At 42.4% G+C, this 17,069-nt stretch overlaps 1 protein-coding gene across 6 annotated transcripts in view; it reads right to left on the bottom strand.

The window, feature by feature from the left end:
• Window positions 1-13,782, bottom strand: part of PLCB4 (phospholipase C beta 4) — a 395,438-nt gene extending 381,656 nt beyond the window's left edge. For 3 of the 6 annotated variants that reach the window (XM_045833065.1, XM_045833068.1, XM_045833063.1), the window contains exon 1: window positions 13,250-13,410. The gene's annotated coding sequence lies outside the window, so the exon portion shown is untranslated. Of the gene's footprint in view, window positions 1-12,819; window positions 12,844-13,249; window positions 13,411-13,539 lie in introns of those variants that run through there. The other 3 variants (XM_045833066.1, XM_045833064.1, XM_045833067.1) reach the window with 2 other exon arrangements.
• Window positions 13,783-17,069: the final 3,287 nt, after the last annotated feature.

The raw sequence follows: 17,069 nt of genomic DNA, 5'->3' as shown, positions 1-17,069 counted from the left end.
ATAGCCAAGCCACATTGTAAAGACTCCAAAATATCAAAGCACTAACTCCATTTGTTTACCATACGACTTTTTACGTTTCCTGATCCACAGGGTGGCTGGGAGGTCACAGACTATGGTGTATGGGGTCAGGGGGTGGGTAAGGAGGCTCCTTCTCTGAGGGTCTAACACCTGATGTGCGGGGCAGGGAGCCCTGACTCACTAGCACTTGTGCTCCTTGCATCATATTCTTTCTGCAATAAAATGGCTGCTTTCACCTCTAGGAGTAAATGGGTAGGAATTTCTCTTGAGATATTCGAGACCAGAGACCCAATTTAGAAGTGAGGTATACCTTCCAGGTGAGGTAAGACTTCACTCCCCAACAAAGCTGGAAGAGCTTTGCTTGGGTAAAAAGTGGAACATTTTTAGGTTTTCAAAAGGTGTTGACCACTCTTAATTAGCAAATGGGCTCCTCCTGGTTCTCAGTCTTGATGTAAAACCTATTAGTCTGCCATACTTACACATTAAAGGCGGGGAAACAATAATTAACATGTAACAGAATGGCTCAGGAGAGCCTGATGCAATCAGAGTCACTTTCAGGATAGGTATTAATACCCAAATCATCTTTGCTTTTAAGTTTCCTCCTTTCCCTTTGGTCACTGCACAAGAAAGCTCTATGTGTAATAAAATATTCTCTGACTGTATTTCTAAAGTGCTATTGTGAAATATTTTCTCAGCAGCTGCAATAACTAAACTATAATCCTCCTAAATGCTGTCTCCACTCAAGTTTGAATAATGATATATCTAATAATTAACATACTTAGCCAGCAGTTTTTCAACACAAAGTTAAAAGAAATTTGCTACATCAAAAAAATGCCAAATGTGAAGAAAAAAACTTTTAAATACAACTAACATGCCAAGCTTGGGGACAAGGGCACAATAAACACTGTCACAGGCACTATTTTCCTAAGAGTCAACTGACATCAGGAATTAAATGCTCCCTCCTACCTTGGGAACTAAAAGATGCTCTTAAAACCAATATTCATCATAATATACTCCTTCAATTAATAATAACTCCCTCACTTTCTCTATTTGGCACCGACACATTCACAGGTCATTTTGAAAATAAAATGCTACAGAAAATAAATTCAAAGCATTTTTATATTACCCAGAGTCCTACTTAATAAAATAATCTGATTAAATAAGTGCTTTTTTGCTCTACATAGCCAGCCAAGTTTCAAATAAAGAAATGTCTCTGATTTAGAGTTCTAACACACTGTAAGAAAAATAAGCATAAATTGATTAAAATTGAACTCATAAACAGAAAAAAACAATGCGAGAGTGTACCCACCAGGAATAAATGGTAAACTAATCTTTAGAAAAATGCCTCATCTGGTTCTAGTATACTAATAAATTACAGTATCAGAATTTCTGTTAGCAGAAATAATGAATGTAGAGTTTTCAAATTAATGATCATCTTTCCAAATTGATCACTGTGCTACTTCCCAGGGACCCGTGTAAATAATCATAGAATACTTTTTCCCTCTGTAATAAGTCTGCAGATGGCTTCAATTTATTAAGTATGGCACCTCTTCTGCTTATTCATCCAATTGCTCTCCTAATTTGCCTGGTCTGCAGAATTGCAATAATGGCATTTAGTTACTCATTCATTTAAGACACACTGATTTAGTCTCTCATATCCAATGGATTCTTGAGAAAGTCCTACTGTGGCTAATATTTGCACACCATTCAACAGGAGGACTGAGGTGGGGCCCACAACCTCGAGCTGAAGTCAAGGGAGGCTTTGTGGAGAAGATGGCAGCTGTGCAATGTCCGTAAAGGCCTGCAGGGCTCAGCCAGCCGAAGAAGGTTGAGTGCAAAGTCAGCAAAGGTACTGTGGCCACAGACTTTAGGTTCTTGTAATTTTAATATAGCTTGGTACAGGTGACATAAATAAATGTACTGAAACTTCACTGTGGAAGTTCAGCCATGGATGGCTTGTACTTGGCAAATCCGAGAAATTGAATTAAGTCTTGAAAGCAATAGGGAGTTGCTGAAGGATTTTAAAGGCAATGATATAATAAGATTTGTTTTGTGCAAATTACTTTAGCTGAGTACGAAGAATGAAGTAAAGGGGCAAAGATGTAAACTTATAAAGTAGCTGTTTATTTGTATATTTCTTCTGTAAACCTCTGAGGGCAAGACCCCTCACTGGCTATTACACTACTTTATACTGACTTAATAACAAACAGAATCTATGAATGATAAAAGGAATGAGAAAGAGAGTACAATAGGGAAACTGACTGAAAGGTATTGAAACAATTGAGGCATGAAACACTAAAGACATAAACTTGGGCAGGCAATAGGAACGAAGTGGAGTGAATGGAAATGCAAGATATTAATGGACAGATGCAACAGACTGGTGACCTGTTGCATGAAAATTTAGAACCCAGGATGAGACAGGTTTGGAGTAAAGTTGAGGACTTCTGCTTTGGAGATGGTGATTTGAACATACCCATAGAACTTCAATGTTAAGATCTCTAGCAGACAACTGGATATACCTGGAGCTTAGACAAGAGGTCAGGGATATAAGAGCACCAGTGAATAGGTGGTTATTCAAATGATAGAAGTGGATGAGTTGTCTCATGCAGAAAGAGTCTATAGAGTGAAAAAGTCCAGAAAAATGCAAAGACCTCCAAAAAATACCATTTTAATGACTGGATGGTGAGCAAAGGTTTATGAAGCTCTGCCTCTAACATATGAAAACAGTATAGAATGGACAAGAAAGCTCCAGCAGTCAGGGACCTCAGGAGCCTAGAAGGGTAATAGCAAAAATGAATTAATCTGGTACAATCCCTTCTGGCTGGAGAAGTGATGTGACTACCCCACAGCCACCAACTCAGAGAATTCACACAGGGAATATTAGCAACAGTTTGCTAATAGCTGGTGTCTTGTTTTCTTACGCCATAAAATTTGAGGGTAAGAAGAGATGAACTTTAATATTCCTTTCAGCAGTATGAGTTTATGATTCTAATCAAGTTTCATTGCTAGTTCATTCAGGCCAAGTACACAAACCAGAGCAGTCTTCACCTTTCCAAACAACAGGGCCAAGAAAACAAGAGAATAAATCAGCCTGAGATCTCAGAGTCTGCCTGCCATGATGCACAAATGGGAAAATATGGCTTGTTCGTTCCTTCTCAGTGACACTAATGATTCAGTTAAATTGACTTCTTTGAAGGAAAATTACTGTTAATAACCTTCATTTCCTCCTAATCTCACCCCCTAGGTACCTGACATTTTAGATAAAATATTTTCATAAAATATTAAAAGCAAAGAAATTATATCTAAGGTATCTAACACCATGTTGACAGACTTTCTGAATCCCTTCTCTCTCTCCTGTCTATAACCTACACTTTTGGTTCTTTGATAAATACATAATGTTACCCACTCTATGCATTTCCCAAGAAACACAATCCATTCCAAATAAACTTAAAAGAATTTTGAAGTTACTCTAAGACCCACCACAGACATCACTGATCCCAGCTATGTGGCATTATAAAACACTCCCAACTTCAATTCAAATGTAATCATTGTAGCTGCAGTTTTCTTTTGTTTGTCCACAAAACCAGACCATAGGATTCACACCCTGACTTGGCCTCTCACCCACGCACACCTCTGCTCTAGAACGGCAGATGGGTAGAGTCTGCCATTTGCCTCCCTGGACCTGTTCACCATCCTTCTCCACCCCTGCCTCCTCCCCCTTGCCCTCTGGCTTCTGTCTGGGTTTAGCTCATGGGAGGCACCAGCCAGAGTTTGACAGGCAAGAGGACAGAGAGGAGGCCTACATATTCCCCCTCAGAGATATTATAGGCTGTGTCTCTCCACTCTACAAAGTACACAGCTCTGGGGGACAGCCCTTCGTGACTCCCCATGGTTGCTATGTCCTTCTTCAGCACTCACCCTGGTTGTGTTCCCTACACATCCTCATCCCTTCTAAAGGACTCCTTTATTAGGCTTTCCCCATAGGACATGGTTTACACATGCCATCTGTCCCCCAGGAGGGCCCTGAATGACCCAGGATTGCAGTAATGGGGGAGGAGGGGCAGGGGTCCTCCACGGTGGTTTTCACAGGCATTTTCAAAGGAAATCATTTGTGAACTGTAGATCGCTATCACATTTCCACAAGCAAAACCTAGTATAGACTTTCTTGAGTATGCAAGGTTTCAATGCCAAGGAAATATGACTGAATCCTACCATATTTCTACAATTCACAGTGTGCTGTAAAAATAAATATGCAGAAGGCATACAATCAGAATCTGAATATCACTGCCAACCAAACCAGAATTTTTCTTAAAAATTGGTGTCTGGAGAAATAGATGAAAGAAACAAATCCATCTTTGAAAACAGAAACAATATTTCATTTCCTGCTATTTATCCATATCAAGATTTACTAGGGGGTGACTCCAAATCTTTCAAGAACTATCACAAAATTCTAAAAATAAACTAATAATTCTTTTCATATTATTGACAGCAACTGTAGTTATCAAAATTGTCACTTCTGAAAATAGTAGGAAACCAGTGACCTAGATTTTCTGTATTTTTCTTCTACCTTTCTAAATGAAAATACAATGTCGTTTCTAACTTACATAGCCCTTTGTCTGTATATCACTTCTAAATATCATGAAAATTAGCTTTGGGTATTTATTAAATAGTAAAGCTCAATAAGATAGCATTATCTCTAAACCTTTGAATGCTCTACGCAAAAGGTAAAAGATTCTTCAATAATTAAGTATTTGGAAGTCTAAAGCTATAAATATACCTGCACAGAATTTTTAGCAATGAAATTAACTTGATTTTTCCAGTTCATTATCAACCCCGTTGGCTGTGCAGCTGAAGCCGCACTTCTGTGACCACATATTCAGGGGTGCTTATGAAATATTCCAGTGTGAGGGGACCACATTTTCACAGCTTACCAAATTGATTAAAATACAGACTTTCAACTTTGATTCTATAAGATCTCTCTTTGCTAAACTGTTTTTAAATGAGCCTCTTAAATGGTAAATTCCTTTTGACTAAGTATTGTATTTTCAAAGAATTTGAAGGACACAGACTATTTCTAAAGTCATTTCCTGATGTACTGTATATAAATGGAATCTGATTGAATTAGCAAAGCAATGTAACAATGTGGGACACGCTTCGATTAGAGGCGATGTTCACAATCTGAGGTTCCCTGAGATAGAAATTTCATGGGGAACTTCTTTAAAGGTAATTTGGCAGTGATCTCTCAAAATGTAAAATGTGCATATCCTTTCAACCAAATAATTCTCTTCCTACGAATTAAGCTACAAGAAATTCTCACACGTGTGCACAAAAATCTATGCACAAAGATCTTCAGTCTTTCAGTTTGCAACACTGAAAATAGAAGAATGACTGAATAGAATAGGGTGCATCAACACTACCAAATGTTATGTTAGGAAGAAAAAGATAACTAGTATACTGACGTGAAAGATCTCCATAACATACTCTTAAGTGGACAAAAGCAAATTCCGGAAAAATGTATACAGTATGATCCAGTTTATGTAATAAGAAAAGGACAGTATATATGCTTATATATGTAAATGCACAGAAAAAGAGGAGGAAAGAGGCGCTCTAAGCTGTTGCCAATGGTTATATCTGGGTATGGGTGTAGGTGGGAAAGAGTATTTTACATTTTGCTTCAGTATTTTTGCATTATCATTTCAGTGGGAACATATTAATGTACCACATACATCATTTTAAAAAGCAATGAAAATTTAAAGTTAATAGAAATTCTAGGGGCCTGTGGTAATTTGTCCAATGAGGGTACATTAGCAGATATAAGAGAAACCCATCCAAACCCCACCTGGAAAGGAATTTCCCTTTTCACGTGATCCAATGGGGCCTCTCATTTAAGAGCCAGAGGAAAACGCCTGTTAAGTAACTGCACATGGAACCACTAACCCGCAGGAACAGACCTATGTTCTGTATGTCCAAGACAAACACAACACCTACCAAATAGCAATAGGGACATTCTTGGACTGGTGAAACTTCAAATCAGTGACTTAGGCAAGAGACCATCCATGTCACCCCCATAATTAAAGCCACCCCCTTCATACTTAAGTGTTCTTATTTTAAATGGGCACCAGGAAGTAGAATAGAAAACCAAGTTCTGCCTCCCTCCACTTTGTGTAACTGCTAATGTCTTAGAAAAATGAAGGAGGAGACAGACAGGCAGAAAGGCAGAATCTGAAATGTATGTGCACTGGAAGTCCTCTGCAAAAATCTAACAGGAAAGAGACAAAAGCATGAATAAAGAAGACATCATGCTTACTTACAGACGAAACTACTGACATTTTCTAGTACACAGTGTTTCCAAGCACTTACAGTTGACAAAAGGCTCAAAATGGGAGCTCATGGACCAAATTCGTTTCAAAAATGTATTTTGTTTGGCTGGCCACTCCATGGGCTGGCACGTTTGTTTTCATTTTAATTATTCCTAAACATTTTAAAATAACATCTCACACTTAAATAAATCTGGATTTCTTGCTTCTCTTAAAAATGTAGCAGTGTCAGCAACTCTGAGCCTCCTCTGCCCACCTGGTAGAAACCCATCAGACCTGCAGGGCAGCTGCTCCCTGGGAAGGGACACGGGGGAGCTCTGATGGACACAGCAGCCCCCACCACTCCCTAAGGTCTCCAACACCTGGGTAGCTGCATGTTGCTTACCTGACCCTTCAAGAAATCAACTATACCCTCATCGCAACCATAAGGAATCTCACCAAGTAAAAGCTGGCCCTCCAGAAAACAGATTCTTTTTTCAGGCTCCCCCAGAGTAGCACGTAGTAACCTTCATCACTCAGCCTTCTGGCGCATACAACTACAGAAACCAAAGCACCCAGAATTAGATGAGGACTTGAGGCTTTAACCTCAACTTCCTATTTCAATTCCACTTCACAACAGAATTGCCAGAAGCTTCTCAGTCATATCTCAGCCCAGTCACTTCAAATAATGGTCACAAAGCTTTTTATTATAACAAACACTTTGGCAGCATGCACTTGGGTGTCAGGTAACAGTACAGTGGTTAGAAGTTGGAGTTCTCTTGTCAGTTAACCTGGGGTTGAACCCCATCTCTAACTTTAAGTCCCTGAAGTAACTTGACCTTCCCAAACCTCAGTCTCTCCAAATGTAAAATGAAGATATTAACCACCAAACAAAAAAAGCCGTTGGGAGGATTAAATGATGGGACACATTTTAAGTGTTCAACAGATAGATGTCTGTTGTTTTGTCACTGTCGCTGCTATTACTACATAAAACAGTTCACTGCTCCCCCTGAAGCTCTGTGGGAAATCAAGAGCCTTGTAGCCTACTCCTAAACATCAGGGATCCCCAAATTATTCCAGTGGCTGCCTCTCTCCGTCTAGGCCTAAATGGCTTAGCACGGCTTTTTTGAAAGCCTGTCTAGGAGACACAGATGCCCTGGGGGTAGCATCTGGCTCACTGAGGTTCTGAGGCAGTCAGGGACGAGTCAGTGTTAGGTCCCTCTGTCCAACTGTGGTCAGTCATGGGGTTAGGCAAGTCCAGAGCAAGATCTGGCACATCAGAGTGGCTCTAAAAGGTGACTGAACTCTCTGTACTTGCTGGGGGGCTAAAGTGTCCCTTATTGGAATTTTTATAGGAATTGACTAGTCCGTTTTGTATGATTAGGTCAATGGCATTTGTCCCCATGGAGGAGGAGAATGGGAGGGTGAGCAGGGATACCAGTAGTATTCCCAGGAGAAGGACTAATAGCAGTTGTAGCAACAGCAGTAGTAACATAAGAGCCAACATCATTCATAGTGCAGGGCCAGGCACTTTTTGCCCTTTTGGGTTATTCTCTGTTTACAGATGGGGCAACTGAAGCTGGGAGTAGATACCCAGGCTCCCACAGGGAATATACAACATAGTCAAAATTCAAGCTAAGGTCTGGCCTGATTCCAACACCTGCAGGTCTCAGCAACTTTACACCGCTGAGAGCGAGCCCACAGTGAATGCCCCACTTTCCCACCCAGCTACCTCCACGAGGAAGTGCTTCTAGAGCAGTTGTCCTCTACCTCAAGCAGGTTACAAAACCCCCTTCCAATCTGGTGAATCCTATAAACCATTCTCAGCCTAATTTTTTAAATGTATAAAAGCAAGTACAAAGGATGCCAATTATACTAAAATATCAAAAATAATTTTTAAGCAGGCACAGGGTAATATATATGCTTGTTTCAACCCATTAAATGCTAAGATCAGTAGTAACTCTAAAACCCGTCCTGTCATTTAAAAGTCAGTGAAGATAAATAAGTAATTCGTTCATCAGCTATGTTCATGGACCCACCAAATTCCGGAGGTGAAGAACTCCTGTTCTGAAGGACAGAGTAAGATGTCAGTCTGCTGGTCTGTGTTCTCTTCTCTCTGGGTGAGCTGCTTAAAATTAATTATTTTGAGTTCCTTTCTTCCTCCTGTTTTAAGGAAATGTCTACTTCTTTGTTCATGTCAGGGAGCCAAAAACATCCTTTAATTGTTCAAGAAAAAAAGAATGCTTTATGAAAGGCAATGTATCTTTTCTTCTTTTTCTTTTTTTTTATCCTCACCTTTTTTCATTGCTTTTAGGGAGAAAGGAAGGGAAAGAGAGAAACATCAAAGTGAGAGAGAAGCATGATTGGTTGCCTCCAGGGCATGTCTGGACCAGCGATCACGCACACCCAGATGGGGGATTATATGAACCCCAGATAGGGGATTCTACAAGCCCCAGACCAGAGATTGAATCTGTAACCTAGGTATGTGCCGTGATGGGGAATCAAACCCACAACCCATCAGCGATCAGACAACACTCCAAACAACTGAGCCACACCGGCCAGGGCAAGACAAGGTATCTTAAAGTGATGATTTGCCTGGTCCAAAGGTGGCTCAGTAGCAAAGGTGGAATTTCCCAGTTCTCAGCACACCAAAGGATTATGGGAGAAGAGCTGTGAAGGAGACTCCCTATCAAGGGCATAAGATAACACTATCTTGCGGTCCTGTGTTGTGCGACCTTCTCTTTGAAGGTTTTACAGGTGGTAGGCAAGAGAGATGTTCAGAGAAAAAACTACTTGAAATTGGTGTCCCTTTCAACTATTTTGATTCCACAAAGATAAGGAAAGAAAAAGTAGATGGGGTTTATGCAGGGAAAATAAAAACTCTGCTGGTCATTCAACCTCTTGTACATAAGTATCTCCTAGCCCAGGGGTGTCAAACTCATTTTCACCAGGGGCTACATCAGCCTTGAGGTTGCCTTCAAAGGGCCCAATGTAATTTTAGGACTGTATAAATGTAACTACTCCTTAACTATTAAGCGAGAGCTCGGAGCTGCCACTGGGTAGAAACAAGATGCCAGGCCGGATAAAACAAGGCAGAGGGCCAGATTCAGCCTGCGGGCCTTGTGTTTGCCACCTGTGTCCCACCTGCAATTTTGAGGGCAGGGCATTGCTGCTTTTGCCTCTTCAATGAAATTGAGTTCCACCTTCAGCATGTGAAAAGCATCCAAAGACATGAGCTTCCAGCCAGCCTTTTAAAAGTGGGATTTGGGGATGGTTGTTGCAAACAAGTGAAATGGCATTAAAAAGAAAATTGACCCACCCTGAGGTGATTTTTTGAAAATAGGCTTAATTTCAATAAGGAAAATGCAAACTTTTCACTCAACTAATCAATAATGCATTATCACCTGGCTTTACTTCCACTCGGGGTAAAATAAACTCATTTTTATATTGGGTTAGCTAAAACAGGGGTCCCCAACCTCTGGGCCGAGCCGAGGACCAGAACCTGTCCAGGCCTGTTAAGAGCCTGGCTGCACAGCAGGAGGTGAGCTTGAATGTAACTAATTTCAATCATCCCAAAACCACCCCCCACCACATCCATGGAAAATTTGTCCTCCAGGAAATCAGTCCCTAGTGCCAAAAAGCTTTGGGACTGCTGAGCTAAAGAACCACAACCTCTGAATGTATGAAAAGACCTTTATATCATTCTAAGGCATAACTAGATGAATAATATTACTAAACCTTGAGGAAGTATTTCTCCTTTAAAAGGGGAGGCTTTATCAAAAGAAAAACTATTAAACAGAAAAAACAAATATACAGGAAGGTAAGAAAGACTTACACAAGGTTATTATATTTCCAGATTATTACAGGGAGATAGAAAAATGCAGGACACATAGCACTGCATAGCACACAGGAGACTTATGCAGTATCCTCACAAACACAGTTAACATTTACACACCAACAGCAAAACCACAGAAAGTCCTTGCTGTTGACTATTTGCAGTGAAAAGCTATGTATTTCTCCATAGGTGGATGTCTTTTTGACATCCTTTTTGACGCTGATAAGGCCTACAGGTTCACATTATAAGATGAAAAGCAACTATTTTAGAAACTTCAGTCTGGACATGAAATACCAACAATGATCATTAAAGCAGCTCCATTAGTCCTTGACCTCATTCTGCACACCAAATGCAGAAGTTCTTGGTTTCACAGAACTCACTGTGATCGTGTATTAAAAACCTGGGTCGTCAGTGCCAATAAACATGCTACTTCATCCTTTATGAGTGTTCACAAGCGACGATAATTTGGCCACCATCTACTAAATAATTTAAGTTTCAAAGAATATTTTTGCTTTCTGAAAACTACTTGAGTTCACTATTAAGGGCATTTGTGGAGAACATGAGAAATACGTAATCTTTCTTTCCCATGACCGTATTACTTAAATGATCCAAAATGATAAAATTTATTCTCAACATAAGATTTTAAAATTAAAAAATTAAATGAACTTGGCAGCCAATTATTAATGTATTTTTAAATAATCCAGGACCATTATTCATTAATTATGATATTTGAGTGTACAGGCTACATCTGAAAGTGTAAGGACAAAAGTGCAGACACAGAATCAAGCATCTAAGTTCACTTATAATCACATCCTTTCACAAGTTAGTTAGCGAAGTGATCAGTTCAAGAAAAACAACACAGCAACACTAAGGCTCAATTTCACTTAAATTTTAACTTGGAGGGAGGGTGGGTTAGGGGTGAATATTAGGCAAGCACTTAGTGATCATTTCAACTCTTAATAAATCCAACCCCCAGATGGATTTGGTGGTATCCTAGGAAAATACCACGATCATTTGGATTGCCAAATATAATGGTTCCATGTTGTCAAAATCAGCAGTATACATTAATCTAAGGACAGTTGGATATGTTCTCGGAATCAGCACTACGGGCACTGGCTAGGTCTCTGCTGGGGATGAAAGAGTCTAGAGATGATAAAGATGTTTGAAAACCCATTTCTGCAAAAGCTTTACAGTAACCTTAATACTTTTTCAACTTCCATTTTTCACTATCTCATAACGGAAAAGAACACCACCTCAAGATTCCAGAGCATAGAAGTAGTTTAACATCACTCACATTTTCAGGCACAATAATATAAAACTTAGAGAAGAGTGTTTTAGAACAAAGCTATTCTGCGTGGGTGTGCACTTGTAAAATAAAGGTAGTATTATCCCGACAGATATAAATGTCTACCCAGTGATCAAATGGAATCCTAAAAATTCTGTTTTGACAGTTACTTGCAGAATCCCATTTTCACCAGTGATTAATTCAAAACTGGGTAATCAAAACTGCTTTTGGATGGTTGAGCAATAATATAGTTGGAAGGAAGTATAAATGCTAACCTAATACAGGGTACCTTTAGACACGTCATAATATATTACGTGCAAAGGGTTACTGATTCTGGCAGCAAAAGTGTCACATATATAAAAATGACAATTAAAAATCCTATCCCATTTAAAAAGCGGATTTTGACGAAAACAGGTGTTCTCCCGAGATGGCAATCATGTGTTAAACTTCTATCATTCAAAAGGAAGATGACATAATAAATTAAAACACCAGCTGCAAATATGTAAGACTTCCTTATGAAAAAATACAGCATTCGAGATTACATAACAGGGATAATGGAGATTAAAGCACAAGCCCCTGTCCAGCTTGATATTTATTCTTTTCCATGATTCTGTAACTTAAGCCACTGAAGTATGAAGAGTACATAATATTAGCTTCTAAGTTAAAGCACATTTTTTTAAACCAAAAGTCTTGAAAATTTAAAGGGATAAAGTTAAAATTTTACACACACACACTTTTTTTTCTAAAGAACACAGTTCCTTACACACTTTCTTAAACCTCCTTGTAGACTGCCTAGGTAAAGTCACCAGTTGCTTTTCTTGGTCCTGTTTACTTCATGAATCTGATTTCTCTTTAAAGGAGAAGCTCAATTCTAACTTAGATATTATACAGCTGCCTATGTCTGAATGACATTACTGCCAACCATACAGAATTATTAAATGGCTATCTCCACATACACATAATTTATAGACTACCATGTATCACATTTATGGTGAAAATGGAGACCTCTCATAAATGTTTCAGCCAAAACGAAACTCAAACACCTGCTTTAGAACAATAGTTAGAATCACTAAAAGAGTTTTTTTTTCATTGAGGGTCATCTCTCAAATACATATTTTATGAAAATATCATGGAAATTTGCATTTTTCTTAATACATTCTAGTGTTACGAGTCTAGACAAAGTTGTACTCAGACACACTTAGAAATTGGCGAACGTCATATTCCCATACTTCTATACATTACAGCCTACGAAGTCTACAGTCACAAAGACTATACTAAATAGGCAGGGTCTAATTAGTTCAGCAAAAGAGAACTTTAAAATTCTGAAACTAAGATCACCTTTCATTTCCATCACTGGTATGCTTTTAAGAGGCCCGAACACTAACCTCAACGTGGGCTTGCCTGTCAGAGTTGTTTTAAGTGGAAATGGTCAGTCATCTATTATTTTCCCAGAAGTGGTAAGAAGATCCACACGCATACACAATTACATGCGTTGCACAGTGCCAACTATTTCCAACCAAAATAATCACATACACGTCGGGCCGAGCTATTTCTAGTCTGAAGCGTGAACGTCTGGACAGAATCTGAGGAAACCCAATAGGCGATGATTGCAGGGCAAGAAGGTAGCAGCGGGGACCCCGGCCCCCTGCGCTCACAAAAAAGCCTGGCACACCGCACCTGCACAGACTCTCTGGCAGGGCACCCGGGTGCGCGCGCGCGCGTCTGGGACGCAACCGTTCGGACCAAACAAGCTCGGAGGGCCCCGTCAGGCAAGCGGGTGCATCCTCCGGCGGGACCCGAAAAGCCTTCTCCTACCTGTCACTTTGCCTGGAACTGCTGCCGCGGATGTAGCCACCGCCGCCTGGAGCCCCCGAGTGTGTGCGCGCGTGGGTGCGCGCGTGGGTGTATGAGATCTTGTTGGCGGTGCAGATCACTTACTGGTCCCGGCGCCACCGCCCCCTCCCCCAATAAGAGCCGGTCGCCAAGCCCCCTCTCGGCGCCCCGGGCCCCGCCCTCCCGCCTGCCCCCGCCCCCCACTCCCGCCTCCCTGCCTCCCCGCCTCCCCGCCTCCCAGCTTCTCCGCCTCCCCAGCGCGCGGTCCTTACCTCTGCGTAAGGCGGGGGTCTCCGAGGGCTCTTCAACGAAGCTGCGGGCAGTGCCAGCCCCTCTTCACCTGCCTGCCCGCCAGGCGTGGCGTGGCTGTGGCTCCCGGCCCCTCCGCCCCTCGGTAGCCCGCCGGTCCCCCCTTCCCAGCCCCGAGTCTTCCTCCTTGTTCTCGCCTCCCGGCTCCAAAGCCCGAGCTGTCGCCTCACAGCCTCAACCTGCCCAGGCTACGGAGCATGCCCAGTGCGGCGCGCCCGGGCTGGGCTGGGGGTGGGCAGGGGCCGAGCTGGCCGCCAGGCTGCTGCGAGCCTGCGGGGCGGGGAGGTGATACTGGGCGGGGAGGGAGAGCAGCCTAGAGGCCCTGGCCGGCCGCCTGGGACGGGTAGTGGGCCGAGTTGGGAGAAGGTGGGTGGGGCGTCTGGGGAAGCTGCTGAGCTGAGTGCTCTTCGAGGGTCTCCCCGGCCGACCCCTGGAACCAGCGCCGCGGCACTTGCCCTGGCTTGGAGTCGAGTACCCAAAGGGTGTTGCCGGGCGCAGACTTTGTCGGGGGTGGCACCCTCTCTTTGGGAGTTCCGCAGCCCCCGGTGGACCTTGGGGCGTGGGTGGATGTAAAGACTGCAGGGGTGTCAGGACTGGCGAACTGGTGACCCAAAGTGGCTGGTGGCGGGGGGCGGGGTGTTATTAATTTGATTTGATAAACAAATAAAGCACGTACATCGGCACTGTTCTAAACGCTTTTTATTTTTGTAACCCTTAAGTCTTCCAAAACTAGAACTAATGTTATTCTCTCTTCCTCTCTCCCTCTCTCTCCCTCTGTGTGTGTGTTTGTGTGCGCGCGCGCGTGTGGCTTTTCTAAGGCTTAAACTGAGCTACAGAGAGATGAAGTGGTTCCAAAAAGTCTTTCAACCTCTGAATGCAAACCCCGCAGACTTTGGTCCCTAGGATGCTGGGGCGCTGCTCTAGCCAGTTGCCAGCTCAACCCTGCCCTACAACGGCCGCCAGGTGACTCCAAACCACCCTGGCATTCCGACCCTATGGAGTTCAGTCTAGCATCATTTCCCCCTTTGTGTGGACCCTCCCAATGGGCTGTTCCCGGACTCCCAGGAGGGATTCCTCGTCTCCGCTCCCCCACCCCTCCTCCCGGCTGGCGGCCACCAAAACCCGGAGACGTGGCACCTGCGCATTGGGGACTGGGGCCATTCTCGCAGCTGAACTGGGCATGCTCAGCCGCCTGAGCAGGTCTTGCTGGCCAAGAAGAAAGAGTGAGCCTGGCCACTCCTACAGTGTGGGGAATGGAGGGGCTGTGTGTGGGCAAACAATAGTCCCAGGTCCAAGGGGGCAGAGCCAATTGTAGATGCAAAAGACTTGTTCTCCTGACACATTCTGGTCTTTTCCAGGCAGGGCAAAGTGGAAAGGGAGGTGGGAGAGCAGGATCAAAATTTACCATTGGGACATCATTCACCAGGAGGGGGCTCAGGACTCAGTGACAACCACCCAGCTAAAAGCTGCAATTTTAGCTGAGCCCCAAAACAATTCTTAAGCAGTTGAGCCTGTCTGCCTGTGAGAAAGCCAAGAAAAATAGCCTACACCAAGTTCCCCTGCCAGATTGGAAAGGAAATAAAGATCTCAGGGAAAGTCTGGGTGGCTCCTCACTGTTCAGGGGGCTTCAAGATGCAATGATGTTGAGTGATGGTGCCAGAGTGTTATGGCAGCCCTTTTAAACCATAATGTGCACTCAAATCTGCATTTTATCTTGTTAAAGTGCAAATTTTGATTCAGGAGGTCTGGGGTGGGACCTGAGATTCTGCATTTCTCAGCTCCCATGTCATGCTGATGTTGCCAGTCCTCAGATCAGGCTTGGAGTAGCAGGAGTGTAGGACCTGTTCTCTGTTTTATATTTAAGACAACCATAGTTTAGAAAGGCTAAGCAATTTACCCCAGATCACTCTGCCAGTAAGCAGTATAGATAGTTTCAAATCCATTTCTCCAGTACTTCTAGATGTGTTCCCACATTCCCTAAACCCATAGACAGATGAACTAGAAGGTGCCATCTATGTGTCCTGACTGTTTTTACCAGGGGGATTTAATTGAGTACATAGTACACCCAAACATATCCATTGGCCTCTGCTGTGTAAAAACCACACCAAAACTTATTGACCTAAAACAACTATTATTAGCTCACGATTCTGTGAATCAGCAATTAGGATTGAAATCAGCACAGTAGTTCTGCTTGTTATCTGCTGAGTCCACTCCTGTAGTTGTAGACATGTGGAGCTTGGAGCCTCATCCCAAAGTTAGGACAATAGGGTGTTCTCACCACACTGCTTCTTCACATGGTGTGGTCCTGGTCCCCAACAATGAGGGAAGCCAAGCCCCAATTTAAAGTAGCATTTCATATATCCTTTTACTAATGTCCTATTGACCAAAGACAGTGTGCACCAATAAGGTGCACATGCTAAGCCAGACAAGCTCAGAGGAAGCCTGCGTGACAGCCTTGCAAACTTGGAGACCTAATGTAACCATATAGGATGGTCTGAAGTTAAAAACTTTCTAACTAAAAGCAGGTCATGGTGGACAGTCATGTCCTAGGCTGAAATTTCCCTGGCAGAAGTCAGTCTTCACCTTACTTGAGCCTGTCTGTTGTCTTTTTGCATTCCTTTGGAATGTCAAGATGACTTCCCTTTTTCCAAACCCCTGGGGCACAACCACCAAACCAGAACAGAGACCACAAATCCCCTCCCTGTTATTGTTATCATGCACATTGTGGACTGGTAACTATCCTGTAACCACCTTTGTAACAAGTGTGTTCATACCACTTTACTTTTTATCCAGTCCCAGAGGTTCCCCTGCTTTGCTTTCTCCCACCTTCCTAATCTAGCACCAATGGATTTCATGTGACCCACTTATGGTTCCTCAATCCATTGACGTTTTGCCTCCCAGCAATTGTCACCAGTTTGGCTCAAATAAACTCAAAAATTCTCTACAGGCTTGAATGTTTCTTACATTGGCAAAAGCCACATGGCAACATTTCAGATTCAAAGCATGAACAAAATGATAAACTTCATTTTTTGATGAGAGAAGATGCAAAATATCAAGGTTGCTCCCCTCTCACCCTGCAAACTACCATTCCATAAAACTAGACCTCCTGCCCTAATTCACTCCAGGTACAGAGATTAAGCCTGTCTTTAATTTTACAAATGGATGAACCAAATCACAGCACTCTTTCGTTGTTATTGTTAGGACTTCAATTTCATACGGAGTTTATTCAGGAATCTCAACTCAGTGGGGTGTAAACATTAAATAGTGTACTTTTTTTCCAAATACTAATTTCAGTTGGATTCTGCTAAAGTTCTGTGTCCCTCCCTTTAATTACATCTTAGACAGTCTTTTAGTTAACAAACATTTTTTAAACATTTTATAAACCAGGCACTATTGCTTGCCCAGGATAATGAGGTGAACAAAAGAGGTAAATCGTTGCCTCTATGAAGCTTAGATACTATCAGAGGAGGCAGACAATGAACAGCATATTAAA

Source organism: Phyllostomus hastatus, unplaced genomic scaffold (assembly GCF_019186645.2).
Source record: "Phyllostomus hastatus isolate PE091 unplaced genomic scaffold, TTU_PhHast_1.1 phas_contig_17, whole genome shotgun sequence".
NCBI classification, from domain to species: Eukaryota; Metazoa; Chordata; class Mammalia; order Chiroptera; family Phyllostomidae; genus Phyllostomus; species Phyllostomus hastatus.
Note: the sequence above shows the minus strand (reverse complement) of the source record. Positions and strands in the feature narration are given on the sequence as shown.